Source organism: Acipenser ruthenus, chromosome 45 (assembly GCF_902713425.1).
Source record: "Acipenser ruthenus chromosome 45, fAciRut3.2 maternal haplotype, whole genome shotgun sequence".
NCBI classification, from domain to species: domain Eukaryota; kingdom Metazoa; phylum Chordata; class Actinopteri; order Acipenseriformes; family Acipenseridae; genus Acipenser; species Acipenser ruthenus.
Genome location: NC_081233.1, coordinates 6,987,908 through 7,005,119, shown reverse-complemented (window position 1 = coordinate 7,005,119; position 17,212 = coordinate 6,987,908). Strand labels below are relative to the sequence as shown.

The following is a 17,212-nucleotide window of genomic DNA, read 5'->3' as shown; positions in this document are numbered from 1 at the left end:
AAAAAAAAACACAGACGTGATAATATTTCATTTCCAGATAATGGTCTAAACTATTTTTTTTTTTAAAACTGTATTTGGCCCCTTTTGAAATCCATGCCATATGGTTACTATGGTTACAAAACATTAATTACATTTTGTGCTTTTGTATTTTATATAAAGAAAAATACTGAACGCTTGCCAATTGTAACATAACTTGAACATAATGTATTTCGGCACTACAAAATTGCTTTACAAAAATGTATGTAAAACAATAATGGAATGCTTTCATTAGTGCTAAAGTATTTAATATATTGCATTATGATTACTTATCTAGAAAAACACAAAAATGTACTCCAATGTGCAGCTAACATATATACTTATGTATACAATATATAAGAAAAGACGTTTTTGGTTGCTTTAATGTAACTACTGTACCATATTCATGGCAATGGAAAAAAACAATAAACACTGCCTCCAGAGTTCTGTTTTAATAGACATAATTTGAATCAGGTTCTGATGTAATGCTAAATGATTACCAGCATCATCACACTCATACACAACTTCCTGCAGATTTGGACCTCACACACACACACTAACTGTTGGATAAAACAAAAGACTACAAAAGCAACATGTCACAATTTTCACTTCAACACCAAAATAGAAATCCTAGAAGCCTGCTTACTTCTTTCTCCATAGCCTTCTGTGCGTTCCTCTTTAGCACAGAGCAGGCACTGTTGGCAGTCCAGTTTGTGTACACACCCCACTCCAAAAAAAACAAAAAAACGCTTGTCCTCCTTCTTTGAAAGCAGCTTGTTATTGTTAGCTAAACAGATGCGATTCTGTTTCTGCGCAGCACCAGTGAAGGGGGTTATAAATGACATCTTCAAGAACCGTTCAGGAAGCAAAACAAATTAAAATAATTAAAATAATTGTTTCCCACCCAAATGGCATTGTCATTATACTGATAAAAATCAAGAGAAACTTACATTGACTTTCTTATACATTATGTATGGTTAGGATGTGTAGAAAAAATAAAAGGTGTACATCAAATTACGTTTTAATATCAAGCAGAGGGTATTTAAAATCGGAGGTATTTTAAGAGGAATTAAACCTATTTAAAAAGAACCCTGTTATTTTATTAGGGAAGAAATCAATCTCTCCGCAGCTCAGGAGAACTGTGTGTTAGCTGGGTTTCCTCCGATCCCAAGATCAAGCCAACTGCCTCTCTGCAGCGGATGTTGGAGAGCTATGTTTTACCCTCCTAACCCACGGGAGCACCAAAGCCAATGTCCCTGTGGAATCCTCAACTTGGCACAGCCAGGACTCAAACCTGCGCTCCCCTGACTGTGTGACTTACCCTGTATACCCCAAGGCTCTGCCGTTACCCAATGTTGAGATCTCTTGATAAGTTTTTGCTGTTCGGGCTAATTATCAACGATCTGTAAGCAACAGGGATATGAAGCCACATGAAGGTGACAAGAAATATTAGTCCAAAGCAATGTTTGAAATAGCTGTCTTACACAGCAGGAAATTACGGATACAATTCTAAATAAAACATATACTTAACATACACTTGGAATAGAAACACATAATTGCAATGGCAACTAATGGTAGATACACAAGCCATAATTATAAACAAGTAACTAATAAATGGTAAATTGCTTTACAATAAAATCCTTATTCCACAGAACATAAACATGAAATAAAAACAAACGGCTTTAATAGATTTGAAGTGAAATTCTATTCAGATAACATGTTCAGGGTAAACCTTATTTATCAAAAACGGGTGCTTTTTAAATTTAAAAAGTGATTAAAAAAAAAAGTCATTGTGACGTGCAGAGTTAACATAACAAGGAAATGAAAAAGCATCACTGTTGCACTAGATTCCTATTTTCCCCTCAGCTGGTTTAAATTAAAAATCAGTGGTTTTTATTATAAAAAGGAACACATGAACCACCCTCATACAAAGGAAGCCACAAAAAGACTGCCTAGTGATAATACAGACATCAATATAGAGAAAGGCCAAGGATTCGATGGGCGTGGAGACTGAACTGCTCCCTCACCCCCTAAGAAAAAGGGTGCTCCCTCCAGTCCAGGGCAGGGTTGAGGCATGGAGACTGAACTGCTCCCTCACCCCCTAAGAGAAAGGGTGCTCCCTCCAGTCCAGGGCAGGCTTGAGGCACAGAGACTGAACTGCTCCCTCACCCCCTAAGAGAAAGGGTGCGCCCTCCAGTCCAGTCCAGGGCAGGCTTGAGGCATGGAGACTGAACTGCTCCCTCACCCCCTAAGAGAAAGGGTGCTCCCTCCAGTCCAGGGCAGGCTTGAGGCATGGAGACTGAACTGCTCCCTCACCCCTAAGAGTCACTGGAGGATCTGACACTGCCATTGTTAGTGTTATCCCAGCTCTTTGGTTAAATATGGTGACCGATCAATACAGAGCACAATAACAAGAGACATGTGGAGATTGTTAAAAACCAGCAGACTCTGGGTTAATGAAGAGCTTCTTACAGGCAGTGTGTAGGTGAGATGCCACATGGATTAGTCCACAGAGATAGACAGAGAGATAAGAGGAGAATTTCAGGTTGCGTTTGCGAGATAGAGCCGTCAGTCATGACAGAAATGATAGATTAGACTACAAGCAATGCATACCGCCAGACCATTAGTCTAGCACACATACCTGTAATCTCTCATGTGCTCAGGAGGATTGGTTTTGCATCTCTTGTGCAAGGTTTGTTTAAAATAGAGTGAAGGGATTTACACAGTGTGTGTATGCACGCTTATGAAACTAGCCTAGACATATTTTATAAATCTAACCAGAATATTATAATATCATATCTAATAAAATATCACAACACACACACACACAAAACCATAGCAGCTAACTTTCCCCATCTGGAATAGCTGAACTTATCAGCAGTCCAGGACTCCAAGCCCCTCCCCCCTCCCAAAACCAAATGCTTGACCTCCAGGGTCACAGTAAGTGTCCGATTGGTTTAACCTTACAAGACGATCCAGTTAGACCCAGAAAAAACAATATAGTGGAGTGCAGGCATTGGGAACTTCCATATGATACTATGACCCGAAGGTCAATTCTCCAGGAAAAGAACAACCATATACACATCAGTAATTCTAAGCAGATCCTAATGGTTGTCTAAGGGGCAATGGTAGCACAAGGGCAGCTATATTAGGATGAATCAGGGTGGTACCACTGGCATCTTATTTTGACATATCAAAGGTGGCAAAGCAGATATCCACAGCTTTACCAGACACAGCCTATTTGTTCCCAGTCCAATGTGTTGCTGGTAAAGTTGTGGTCCACTAAAGGGTCCTGGAGTTCTCAACATTCTGGTATTGTAATGGTATCTCATAACTATTACTGACTTTCTGTTCTGGAAGAATTACTTTATCTGTAAATGAAAAGATTTTAAAATCCGTTCTCTTACTTATTTGCACTACCAGATTTATTTAGATTTATAAATATAATTACATGGATGAAGGCTATATTTGCATCCATTCAGAAAAAAAAGGCATAATACCACAGTAGTGATTCTAGAGGAAAATATACTTGAACTTTGACCCACCTGACTCCGAGACCATCACTTTCAATTCAAACACAAAATGTCTAGTTTTCAATCACTCGACAACACCCACAATACAAAAATGTTCATTAATGATCAACAAAATGAGAATATTTAAAAAAGGGTATCCATGTATTATAAAAAAATAATAGACGGTCCTCTTCAGTGAGTTACATGAAAAAATTCCATCTAGGGTTTCTGTGACAGTTTATAAATTACGAGACCGACTGTCACAGAAACACGAGATGGAATTATTTTCCTGTAACTCACTGAAGCCCATCTATTATTATTACAATTATATAAAATGGATCATCTTTTTTGCCTTGAAGAATTTTTTATTGTTGCTGTTTAATTTATAATTGGGATTAGCAAATATTTCAATGTAGAACTGAGTTTACTTCCTGGTAACTGATCACTTCCTGTGTGCTCTGTCAATTTCTGTCCAATGGCCTAGCTTGACATTGATAAAGTTGCCCCGGCTCAAAGGAACATTTGGATCCAGGAATCAGCTAAATGTTTGAAATATACAGTATAGAGTTGTATTTGAAATATCTGCATTGAATTCAAATATAAAAAACAGGCACAAAAACCTACGACCTCAAAATAAACAAACAAAAAAAAGGGAGACAAACATTGCTAATGCTATGGAAAAATGGATTATCAAACCTTGGTTAGCAGTCCTTTAAAAGGTTAAAAAAAAAGAGAAATTTAGAAATACTAAAACAAGTGACAAGATGACACGCTTTGACCAGAAGTCTTTCAATGTCTTCAATTAAATGACACTGAAAAAGACTTCTACATCGATGTCGTTGAATTCGTTTAGCTTCATTTAGCACTTCTAAATGTAGTACTATTGAGTCTTTAACAGTCAAGGAAGAGGAGCGAGAAAGAGAGTGAGAAAAGAAAACCCTTTTATTCTCCTTGTTTTCAGCAAAAAATGGGGGGGGGAATTGGAATAAATAAAAAAGAAGAAAAAAGTAAGACTTCATTGTCCCCGCCTTGCCTAATCTATATGGATGGACAGCTGGTATTAAAACTCCTTTGTCTCAGGTTCAGGGAACTTGAAAAGGGAGGACGGGAAACTGTGATCCCTACATCAGGGAACAGAGCGCTGCGAAGCAAGGGTGGTCTTAGGGAACTGTGGCCCCTGTGCTTTGGACAGTCGTGTGACGTGGGGTGGGGGCTTGCTTTGCATGCCTCGCTCAGTCACTGAAACTACAAGCTAGCCCTGTGAAAGCGTTAGGGAACCTCCTGCACTGTTTACAAGACAAACCTTTGGTGTATGCCGGGTTAGTGGCATCACTATGATTCTGCTAAACGCTTTTAGATCTCATAAGCCAAACGTGATCAAAACAGGAATCTTATCTAAATAAGATGGAACGCTGTACTCTTGAGTGTGGACAGCTGGTCTACATTCACTGCTTGTTTAGTAACTGTTTATAGTAACCTATGAGACGACAAAACAAGCTCACAATAACAGAACAAAACAATGAAAATGAACTTATGTAAGGTTGCAGCAATCAATGCAAAACAGCAGCTACTGTCAAGAAAAATAACTAGTTTAATTCGCACTCCGGGGGAATAGAAACATCCCACCACGAAAAGGGTTGTGAGGACTTCTATTACCCCAGCAAAGGAAGGAGACTCCTCTTCACCTTAAAAGGGATATCACCCAAACGCTGGGTCAATTAAAAGTGAAGGCAGCACCATTTGGCTTTAACAGGGCGTTGTTAGTCAACAATAATGAGGGACGGTGATGAATTAGGAAGGGAGGACGGAGTGGGTACCTCATACAGAGGGTGCCCAAATACAGACGACAGCCCTTTCTGCTAGGACAGGACCTGGTGCTGCCTGAAACAATAGGCCTCATCTCAAAGCAAGGCACTTATCTCCCCTCCTCAAATGTAACACCTAGCCCTTAGGGGGGCTTGGAGGGGAGGATGTTAATTAATTACATCACTGCTCACACTTCTCCATTGTTGTCTTGTATAGCACAGGGCACACAATGTGCTAACAGTACAGGAGCTCAAAATCAGAACAATGTGAATGGAGGTGGGGGGGAGGGGAGGAGGGGAGGGGGTGAGACACACACTGTACAGGTGTTTAGTATTACCTAATTAACATCCTATTCAGCCCCTTGCGATTCCTGATTCCTGACTGCCGTCAGGAAGCAACCCCTGCAGGGATGGCTTTTGATGACCTCAGGGGAAGATTCGGCACATGCTTGCTTGTCAATTACATACCACTGTACCGCTGTGTGGTTATTAATATCTACAGTTCTTATCAGCCAGTACAGTATAATAATTGTTAGGTTACTGTAACCCAACCACAATTTTAACTTTTGCCCAAATAACTTTATGCACTCTATTTATGCTCATGTTATTCTTATTACATTGAATGAAACATACAGCCAGATTCTCTGTATCTTGTTTTCAATACATATCAGTGATGGGAATAAGACTCTTACTGCACAGCAGTTTGATCCATTCCTGATTTTACTATGAGTTTAATAAGACACCCGAGCTCGTTACCTATACACTGTGGCTAATCAAGCTCATAGTAAAACTTGGAATGGGTGAAACTGCTATGCAATAGGAGTCTTATTTCCCTCGCTGTACGCTGGAATTTCGGGTGTGGGTTAGCCAAGGACAAGATTTAAAAGTCTTAGTAAAAAATAATGACTTTAAGACTTCCATTCTCTGTGTTGCTAACCTGTTTGACCAAGACACTAATACAGTAAGCTGACAGAATGGAGGGTTAAATGAGACTTAATGAGGGGTAATTTGCTGGGATTAGTTGAGATTATGCAGGTTTGACTAGTTTCTAGACTGTTTTGAATGCACGAGCGGGACAGAGGGACTGTCACATTTACACACCAGCCTCCAAGAAGTAACGGGACACTCCGATACCAATGCTGTCCCATTTATTTACTCCTTTATTTGAATCAAATATAGATTTTTTTTTGATTGACGAACGTCACTACATTAGTACTCTCAATAACTTAATGTTTTAGCAGTTATCTTGATACAAATCTAGAAATGTGATCCCAGTGCAAGTCAACTGCTTCTTTACACCCAGGAGCTCGACAGTGGATTCTGACGAGCAATCAGCCCCTGGATGACAAAGGCCTGCCCTGCAGGTGTCCGCTTGGCACCTGGCCAGTTGGGGGCGCTGCTGCGGGATGAGGAGAAAAGGTCCCTGCTCCCCTGAACTCCCCTGACTGCATGACTCCCCCAACACATCACAGTCATGCCTTTACCAGGAGAGCCACTTGGGGACCCCTCTTTAACACCTTATAAAACTTTAAAGAACGCATCAGCTTTAAAACGTATTATCTTATCCAATGCTTTGGGGTTGCTGTTAATACTTTCATATTAAAATGTGATGAATCAATTAAACCCACGCTCCGATTAGAAAATAAAACACCATTTGTAGCAGTAAATCACTAATGGATCTTCTGCTGTGTGGAAGAGACTTGTAACTGCACCGGACTTCAGTGCATTTCAGTGCCCTAAATCCTCCAACCACAATTCCGTGTTCACATCCAGACCGCACTGGGATGCTATAGCCCTAAGCACACGTTGAAAAAACTGTTTTGTACTTACAAGACCTTGTACTTACACGCAATTCAAGTCAGCTGACTGCTTTCACAGCAGCTATTTACTGTGTGTGCGACCCCATAATATAATCAGGTCTGGACAAATAAACTTCCGCTACTGCTCTGTGCACTGGCTGATCTCCCCTCTCAAACACTCTGCTGTCTGCTAAAACAGCAATGCGCAGCTGCCAAGACCCCCAGTTTAAACCACCAGTGTGAAGAAAGACTTATTATGTAAAGGGTGGTTATACAGCCTGACCTAAGCACCATGCTACTGGATCCTCAGCTGATGCACTACTACATTACTAATAAATCCTAACTTGGGGGCTCCCGAGTGGCGCATCCAGTAAAGGCGCTCCTCGCAGGATGTGCCCTATAGCCTGGAGATCGCTGGTTCGAATCCAGGCTATGTCACAGCTGACCGTGACCGAGAGTTCCTAGGGGGCGGCGCACAATTGGCTGAGCGCTGCCCGGGTAGGGAGGGCTTAGGTCGGCAGGGGAATCCACGGCTCACCGCGCATCAGCGACCCCTGTGGCCGATAGGGCGCCTGTGGCTCTGCAGCGGAGCCGCCAGATCTGTGTTGTCCTCCGGCACTATAGGTCTGGTAGCATTGCTGTGGATCTGCAGTGCGAAAAATGACGGCTTGGAAGGAGCACGTTTCGGAGGACGCGTGTTTCAGCCTCCGTTTCCTGAGTCGGTGGGGGGGGTGAAAACCGGGGTAAAAATAATTGCCGACGACTAAATTTAAAAAAATAAATAAATAAATAAATCCTAACTTGTTGCATCCTAGTTCATACTGTATTCTAGTAGTATTATTTGCACTTCTTGTAAACTGTACTGTATTTAAATATGAATCTTGCATTGTAACCCTGTACTGCCCTGCAACACCTGCAGAGACAGTGCAGGGGTACTCTGACTGAATGAGACCCACAGGGTGCCGTTTTTTTAACCAAAGCTGTTCAAAGTGTTTTCCATTTGCTTCAATCACAGCCTCTTGTTACAAACCGTTGATCCTCACTGTCTGCAAGATCCTGGTGGAATTCTGGATTCCCGCAGCTGCAGCAGAAATGCTCTTGTTTGTATAATACAGCTGTTTTAAGGTTATTTACTGTTCCAAATTAAGTTTTCACTTGCTTGCATGCACATATAGATTACTGCAACATGTATATGACAGAATGTGTCCAGCATTTAAATGCATATGAAAAAGAAATTAACTGGTGAACAATTATAAATAAATGGGCTAACACTGTAAGCTTACAAGTAAGAAGTAGCACTTATACTTGCATCGTTTAAACTAAACTATTAACATTCCTAATTCAAAAGGTCAGTATATGCTGCCGGAAATGCCTAACATGGTAACGCACTAAGGCAATGCAAGTTTAAGTAAATTGGGGTTGCACAGACAGCACCCTCTATGGGACAAAGATACTGTAATGGAAGAAGAACAGCTGAACTTAGTACAAAAAACACAACATTTGAGCGATTGCAGCAGGAACCCCTCGCAATTGTAAATATCATAACAATTTGAGGGGATAGTAAAAAAGACAAAGTAAATTACATTTGACACTAAGAACTCTGCAACACAGTCAATTTTGACAGTGTTTAAAAAGAAAAAAAAACACCTTTCCAAAACTTGCAGAGAACACATTTCTATGTTGATGATCATTTCCAAATGTGCCTGCCAGATTCAATAAGACTGTATTGTATTTATTTATTTATTTATTTATTTTTTACACATTCAAGACCTGGACCACATACTGTGATGTACTTCAGAAAAGTTAAGATCTTCACACAATCTATTTTAACACAGTGGCAGAGATTAATACACCCGCTCTAATTAATTCTACTGGGGTTTTGACCCACTTGCTACCATTACTGCATACAAGAAAAATGCATTCAACTGAGAAAAAAATCAGGTTTTTAAATGCAATGGCCGTGGTATTAATTCGCCACTGTGAAGGTCATTAAAAACGACCCCCACAAGTTAAACGAGTTTGTATGTGACAACGTAACGCACAACAGTGTGCACTAGATGGCGCTGGCTTTTATTTCTATAAAAGACATTTTGGTCTGGGTTACGTTGAAAACAAACATAGGCTTTGAGTAATTGCAATAATAACCACTGTGAATGACTGTAAACATGATAAAGTAGTAAAGTAAAATATATCTCCTGTTGACTTCTTAAATCTTCTTAAGTACCCCTGTGGCCTCAATGGAGCTCTCAAACATGTCTTCTCTCAAAGTGCAGTTGGTATACCATAGTGCAACCACTAATCTGTCCCCCTGAAACACCCTACTGATGCACACAATACTCAGGTAACACACTGAACAAATGCCATCCATAACTATTAAAACACTCAACTGTACTGGATTTAGAAATTCTACAAGAAACTTAAGCTCAATTACATATTGAATTGAAGTTTCTTTTAGTATTTCTTACATCTGCTGAGGGCAGTGTTGCAGGGGGACAGGCTAATGGTTACACGTTGGTGTACCAGCTCTACTTACAGATGTCTGAGAGCCCATCTGAGGCTATGAAGGTGCTCAAACTTTCTGGGTTTTAATGATGTGACGAAACAGAAAATTATATTCCAAGTAAATCTATAGAACAATTGATATGAGAGATGCACCACTTTTTTTTTTAAATGCCAAGTCTAAATTTGCCTCGGGTCTATCTACTCAATTCAGGAAATGAGAGACCGCAATCACAAACAGATAGCTGATAGTTCTGTGAAACTCGAACTGACCCCTCCTTGCCATATCTTAAAAGATATCCCTCTATCTCTGCGCCTTGCCAGTTCCCTGGAAGCCTCCACACTCCGCTAGCCGGGGGCTCATTAAAAAGAGGCTCTCTCGGCTCATCAATCACTCCCCTTGACAAAACAGGTGAAGAGAAGCGACAGAGTGATACTGTGTACAATCAGGACCTGGATCCTCACTCACCCCGCCCACCGCAAAAGCAAAATCACAGGTCAGCCATGTCAGGTTTCACACTCAATCATTGCTGTCCTGAACTATAATGGGGAGATGGTGTCCAGCAAGAGTTGGACATTGGTGCCGATTGACTGGTCTCTGTAAAAACCCTGCCCAGGTTTAAAGGAATTATTGCCTTGTTCAATTACGCTGCAGAAATTACAATATAATTTTAAGAAAGTAACACACACAAGTGTACACATTAGCATGTTTGCTCTGTTTATTCTGAACAACCAAGCAATAATCAGGTACAAATACAGAAATATACTATATAACACCCCCCCCCCCCCCCAAAACAAATGGGGTCACAAAATAGGTTTGAAAATACAAGAATAAATGACAAATAAATGTTTAATTGAACTGTATAACAACGAACGATATGGTCTAATTGCAATTACACAGATAACTACAACGACATCGTAATTGCAATTAGTTACGAATTGCACTACTACAATTGTATTTGACCCCAGGTCTGATTTCTCCAGGGTCAAGAAAAAAACAGACAAAGCCATTTAAAAAGTAAGAGCTCATAAAACTAGACTTGTCTGGCAACCATGAAAACATTGTAAACCGAGTTTCACAATAGCATTTAATAAAGTAATAACAAACACTGCATAAGGCTTGACTGCTGGTTTCTGTTCAGTACATTTTGCTTGAATTCATTTGCAATATTATAAACAGGCTTCAGCGCCTTAATATACCGTGGGTTAAAACTGAGAGAGTCAATTTGTTCCTCAGAAAAGGGGGTGGAAACGGCACAAATCGAAAACAGCCCCTGCCTGTCATTCAGTCCTGGGCCTCGCTGTTAGGCAGACTGCTTGGTGATGTTGACAAATGTTCACTGGGGGATATGTTGCGTTTACCAAACATTTGTATACAAGAAACAATTCAGTACTGGAATATTCTGGATAAAAACAGAAGTCTCTGTGCTAAATCTTTTAGTGTTCTTTATACATGAATAAATCTGTGTATGCTTGACAACGGGTAAACATTTAGGCAACATTTGAAACGTTTTATGCCTGGCTATGAATTAAACTCTTTTACAACCCTTAGCCGGTATCAAATTCTGTAACATGTCAAAAACGAAACAAAAACAGAATCTGAAAGTCATAAAAGGGACAAGGTTGTGAGTTCTTGAGAAGTAAGGAAATTGGTTTAGAAGTCTTGGTTCAACACTCCTCATGATGACCACAGACATGTGGAAAATTGGTATAAAAAGGTCTAGTCAACAGGAATGGCCAAACAGTCTGATGGTGCCCCAGAGCTGCATTCTTGCGTTGGTTTTGGACGAGTCACTTCTTGGCAGTAGTCTTCCCTCATGCCAGGGAATGGCGGTTTCATTTTCAAGGTTTTATTTTCTGACCTCTTCAAAGAGCTCTGGGGATGCCAAGTTAAACTTTTCAAATGCATGTTTGGTAGAATTACCCAGCAGTGTAATTTGTTTTTGTATTTAATAATCTGAACCAACCGCTTAATAAAATGTTTTATGTAAAATATTAGTCTTTAGTTTCAGCTGAGGAACAGTCTTCAGCTTGCTCTATGCTCTGTCTGTGGGATTTCCTGGTTGCTGGAATTGGAGTAACAGATTGCACTCTTTCCCAGTAGCCTGTGCAAGCAAGACTCGGTCAACTGGATGTGATTTCAGAGATTATTGTGATTCCGACAAGCAAGGAATTACAGGTGCAGGTAAAGATACACGCGAAATATTTTCAAATATCAAATACTGGATTCCAAGACTAACTTTCAGGGTGAGATTTACTAAATTATCTGATCAGTTCCTATGAAGCCGTGTTAGCCCATACACATGCTGCTTTCCTCCAGTCTGCCAGTTGTGGTTTGAATTTTAAAATGTTTATATTTATAGTTTTTCTGAACTGGGCTCCTCGTATGTCCCAGGAAACTACCCAACAGCTCTAATGCAATTATCACCCAGTTATAAAATGCACACCTTGGACTACAGGACAGTATTTGGGGATTCAAACTTCAACGAAATATAGAATCACAATTTCTTCATTTTACCCCGAAAATGTTTTCTACAACGCTGCTGGTAAAATGCATAACAAATGCTCCAGTACCTGTTAGTTCTGCATTGGTAGTAATGTATAATATCGCAACGGCAGAAGCTCGAAAATACGTTTTGCAAGTATTATCTACTCAGGGCATACCTAGATATTTAAGAGAGAAAGTGTGGGATACAATGGTCAATAAGTGGGCCAACCAACATTTTGTGGTATCACAGCAGGTCAGATTTCTCATTAAAATCTTTTGCAAGTATTTGAAGTGGAGATGGTTATTTTTCAGAGGGTAAAACGGCAACACATGCTCCAAACGTCCAAATATACATGTATCTGATCCATTATCCCACACGTTTGTTTGTGGTTTACACTTTTTCTTAATGTAATTATGAGTGGTACATTGGATTAAAAATATGTTATTTTATCTGTCGAAACAGTGTTGCGTCTTACTGTTTACAATGTATAAACTTCATATAATGTATGGGGGTATTGAGCACAAATATTATGTCTATCAGTTATTTTGTATCATTGTAAATACTTACAATACTTACGTTTATATTATTAGTACACTTCTCACTATTCGTTATAATTAATCGTTGATAGGATCTTAAAGAAAGTACGCTTTTGCTGAACTACTAATGAAAGTTAGTGATTTAGAATTGGTGTTATGGTCAAAAACAAACCAATACAAAAAATTTAAAGCTTAAACTGGTGTTCGAAAATGCGATTCAACCATCTGGCGTAAAATAAATAAATACTTAAATAAAATAGATGTAAGCAAATTGCTCTGGATGAATTGCAAACAAAACGTAGAGCTAGGCGAATGGCTGTTTAGTCTTAGCAAACGGGAGCATAGCAAAGAAAACCCGCAAAACATCCTAAAGTACAGATAGCCCGGCGCTGCTTTTAAAATGAGAGTTTTGCAGTGGTAAGGTTCAGAATGGACGAGTTGTGTATTTACGATGTCTTAGATTTGCTGGCTGTTAATGACACCTCATGTTCGCTACTTTTGTTTAGATGTAAATTAACCAAAAAAAAAAACAAAAAAAAAACAAAAAAAAAACACAGTAAAGAGGTGTACATATTAGGAGCGACAACTTCCATTGTTTGACAATAACTATAATCGCTCTCCACTGGATATTTTATATAGCTTAGAATATGTTGCATAAGGATGTGCTATTTATTGAATTAATCATTTTACAATGTGTTGCAGTTATGCTACTGTATTTTCACAATATGATGCGGGTTACACGCCATTTATACAGTTTGCATTGATCCAAATCATGAAAACGTAATTCAGCAGGAAAAAGAACTACCTTTGAAATTATGTGTGTTACTCAAAAAAAAGAAAAGTTAAATAAAAAGTCTGAAGCATTTACACAAATATCACACAAGTGCAAACAAAATTATAGTAGCCTACTTTAAACCAGCTATAAATGTTAGTAGTCTTCGCTAGTGTTTAGTGGGGGGGTCTTGTCAGTATGCTATTGAATGACCAATTAGCACGTTGACAGATTTCAACATTTGGAGAAGATATTTTCGTCCTTCACGCATTTCAGGTTACAAAAAACATCTGTCAGTCTCGAGACAATGATGACGTTCTGCTTCCGAGTTATTTATGTTTGGTTACATATTTGTAAAAGAAGATAGTTTAGACAGTTCACGACCTACAAGTGACCTAAGAGAAACAAACTGTTTTTTCCCCCCGAAACTGCAGTTTAACCGCATGTAAACACGTATTACAGCAGCTTCTCAATGCCAACTAAATGAATCAAATTGCTACCAGTATACTGAAATCTGTTTCAGTTGTCAAATCTCGTTTAATAAGCTGTAATTTACAAAATGTGTGGAGTTTCCCTCAAATCATTGCTGTGCGGCAGCACATTAATTCCAATTAAACTTCATAGACATGCATGACAACGTTCAAAACCTTATTTAACGTTACACATCTTTTATCAAAATAAATCCTTAATTTAAGTTTTCAACACACACTCAATCACCTCGACAAAGTAATCATCAACTAATACCGTGTGCACACGTGTTTTCGCGTGAATTGTTTAAATCAATTACTAAATTGATTCCATGTGTGTCTCCTTATACATCAATAAACTTTCTAACGAACAATATATAGAAACTAAGTTTATGTTTGTATCAGAAATCAAATCAATAAACAACATCTTATGCGTCAAAATCACAATTTTCAAATGTATGCTTGTTTTTAACTTGGAGTTTACCTACTGCAACACAAACGTAAATGCATTTAAACATAAATAAAGTTATTTACCTCTGAAAACTGTAGAAAACCGTTTTCATCAGTTGGTGGTCGGAATTCGATCCAAAAAGGTTAAATCTCTTGGGGGATGCAGACCTTTCAATAAGACTCCTGTATTCGGAGGAACTCTATACTTACAAAGTAATATATACACATTCACCAGATCATTTTTATCTATATAGAAATGTAAACTCCTTTTAAAAACACGTCATTTAAAAGAGAAAGTCCATTCCCTTTACTTTCCAGTCACAGAGCTCAGTTCTAAGTACTGTATTCCATTCTCGGTCTCCGAGCGCCTTGGACCACCCTGAAACAGGAAGTCAAGTTTTTGTTTTTCATAAACTCACTTTGCTGGCTCGTTCCTGGAATATCTCACTCGGTCAAAAGTTACACGTAAGACGCAGGCGACTCGAAAGGTAGCCGGCTGTTTTTGGAAAGTTTCCGTTTGTTTTATGAAGTTTGGTGCAGCTTCCAGTGAGAAGCAGTCTTGGTTCAGTTCTTGTTGTTCAAGCTGATGCTGTGTGTGGTTTGAGATGCTCTAAAACTCCCAATTGCAGAATCCCAAAGCAGGCGCTCTGAAAACCCGGACTGGATTTCGACGTGTCTGTTTGGGTCGAGAGTGTGTGTGTGTGTCGGTTTCCAACTTTCTTCACCTCTGTGCAGGCCCTTGAGTTAAATTTGCTGAGCATTGGCGTAAAATAGTAAAAAGGTAAATGCTATTATTGTTACAAAATGTATGGTATTGGCAATATTGGACGGCTTTGAACAACTTTGTCATTGGAAGGAACACGTAGTTTTGTGTTCTGAATTGCGTCTTGCCAGTTTCGTATCTTAATATATCTTAATATATCAATCAATCCGTTGATAAAATGCATATTGCCAGCAAAACATCACTGATGACGTTAAGCCTCTTCTACGGCTTGCTATATTGAAGGGTGTGTTTGAAAAAAAAAAACCCTAATAACCCACAATTTCATTTTCTTTACATTTTTTAGCCACTCCTTTGGTCTTATAACCAACCGAATGCCATTTTATGAAAAATAAGTATTTCCGCTTTATTTGCATTTGTTTATTTAGCTTGTATTTATTTATTTAGCTATTTGTTTGTTTATTAATTTATTTAAAGATGTTTCTTAAGGTAAGATTTAGTAAAAATAATGGAATACGAAACTATGGGATACACAGTACATTTTTAAGGATAACATTTTCAAGATTAATTTATCATTTAGAAAATATCTTTATTATGACATTAATAAGTTATTGTATACATCTCATGTTGGACACAATACGTTAAATAATATACAGGATGATTAGGAAGTAAGTTTACCACATAAACGCACCATATCACTGATGCGGTAAACTTAATTTCTATCACCCTGTATTTACTGCAGACCGATAGACATGTAACACAAACGAACAAGATTAACATAATACCTTGACGCAGGAAACCTGTAATTGTAAAGTCACCTCAAATCTTGTACCATAAATAACACGCACCGCTATTCCTTCCCTGAGAATCTTTTAAACCGTACGTGTACGCGAGCATTTTATATACAGCAGACCGTTAGTGATGTCATACAGGCTTCTGGTATCAGATGGTTTACAGCAGATAGTTATTATCAGATGCAAATTAAGTTAAGATTAGCGCTGCTATTTAATCGTTCGCATTCTTTAAAAAAAAAAAAAAAAAAAAAAAAAGTCTACTGAAAGCAGATTTCAGAACACAAGCTCTATTTGTGTAATTTGATACATTACATTTAGACTTAACATTTGCGGTCAACAAAATCTATCCTAACAATGTAGTTAAAGAGAAAATTAAGTGCCAGAAATAAACAAAATCGCCTGTCCTCAAATGAGGACAGTGGCACTTAATGGGTTAAGGTCAGAAAGCCAGGTACTCTATCAAGGTCCTTATACTATAGGTTCATTTAGAATACTGTAGGCTAGGAATGGTAATACAAGCCCATTCGTTTTTCACCTGATAGCAATGTCTCGTTGTGTGCTCTCTTACGACTTTATGAGGAAAGCACCTGCCGCTTTCGTCCGTTAAGTTTCAAATCCTTCTTAATCAAACGCGCATCTGCCTCGCCACGGTGAAAGCCCAACACTGCAGGAGGTGCCGGCTTGCGCTTGAGAGCTCAAACCGAGACCCCGTCTGTTGCGACGATTTGCATCTTAGTGACTACACGCTGCTTTTTAAAATTGGGATAGTTTTGAACATAATAAATAATACTATCAATATACTTAGTATTATTGCAACAGATGTAGGCAGGTTGTGTCCTTCATGCTAATAGCACCGTTGATGAATGTAAACAAGCTGTCAAACTTTCCTATAAAACGGAGGGCACACCGTGCAATTTAAAGAATATATATATATATATATATATATATATATATATATATATATATATATATATATATATATATATTTAAAGATGCCTAATTAAAGTAAAAAAGTGTCTAACACTTTCACACGTGACTGCCTGTTGTTTTTTTTATATCACTGATTGCTACCCGGAAATTGAAATTCTCACACCCAGAGGTTTTCATGCAGGTAGGTATAAGGGTATAAATGACAAGCCTTGAGGTGTTCTAACAGGTCGAGGTAATTTTTTGAGATAGCTGTACATGCCTTTGATCTTGCAAGTTGCTCAGACATAACCAGTCTAGTGGATACACTGCCCTCTATAGGCACAGCTTTGCCATTGCCCCTTCAAAGTAACAGCAGTATTCTGCCACTGCACATGAAAATGCAGTGAGTTCGGAATTCCATGATCTCTAGACTGTGCTCCTAGC

The 17,212-nt window shown here is 38.8% G+C and overlaps 1 protein-coding gene across 1 annotated transcript in view; it reads right to left on the bottom strand.

Annotated features, from left to right (window-relative positions):
• Positions 1-15,201, bottom strand: part of LOC117966976 (zinc finger protein GLI1-like) — a 52,983-nt gene extending 37,782 nt beyond the window's left edge. Inside the window, exon 1 of the mRNA XM_034913976.2 lies at positions 14,429-15,201. The gene's annotated coding sequence lies outside the window, so the exon portion shown is untranslated. The remainder of the gene's footprint in view (positions 1-14,428) is intronic.
• Positions 15,202-17,212: the final 2,011 nt, after the last annotated feature.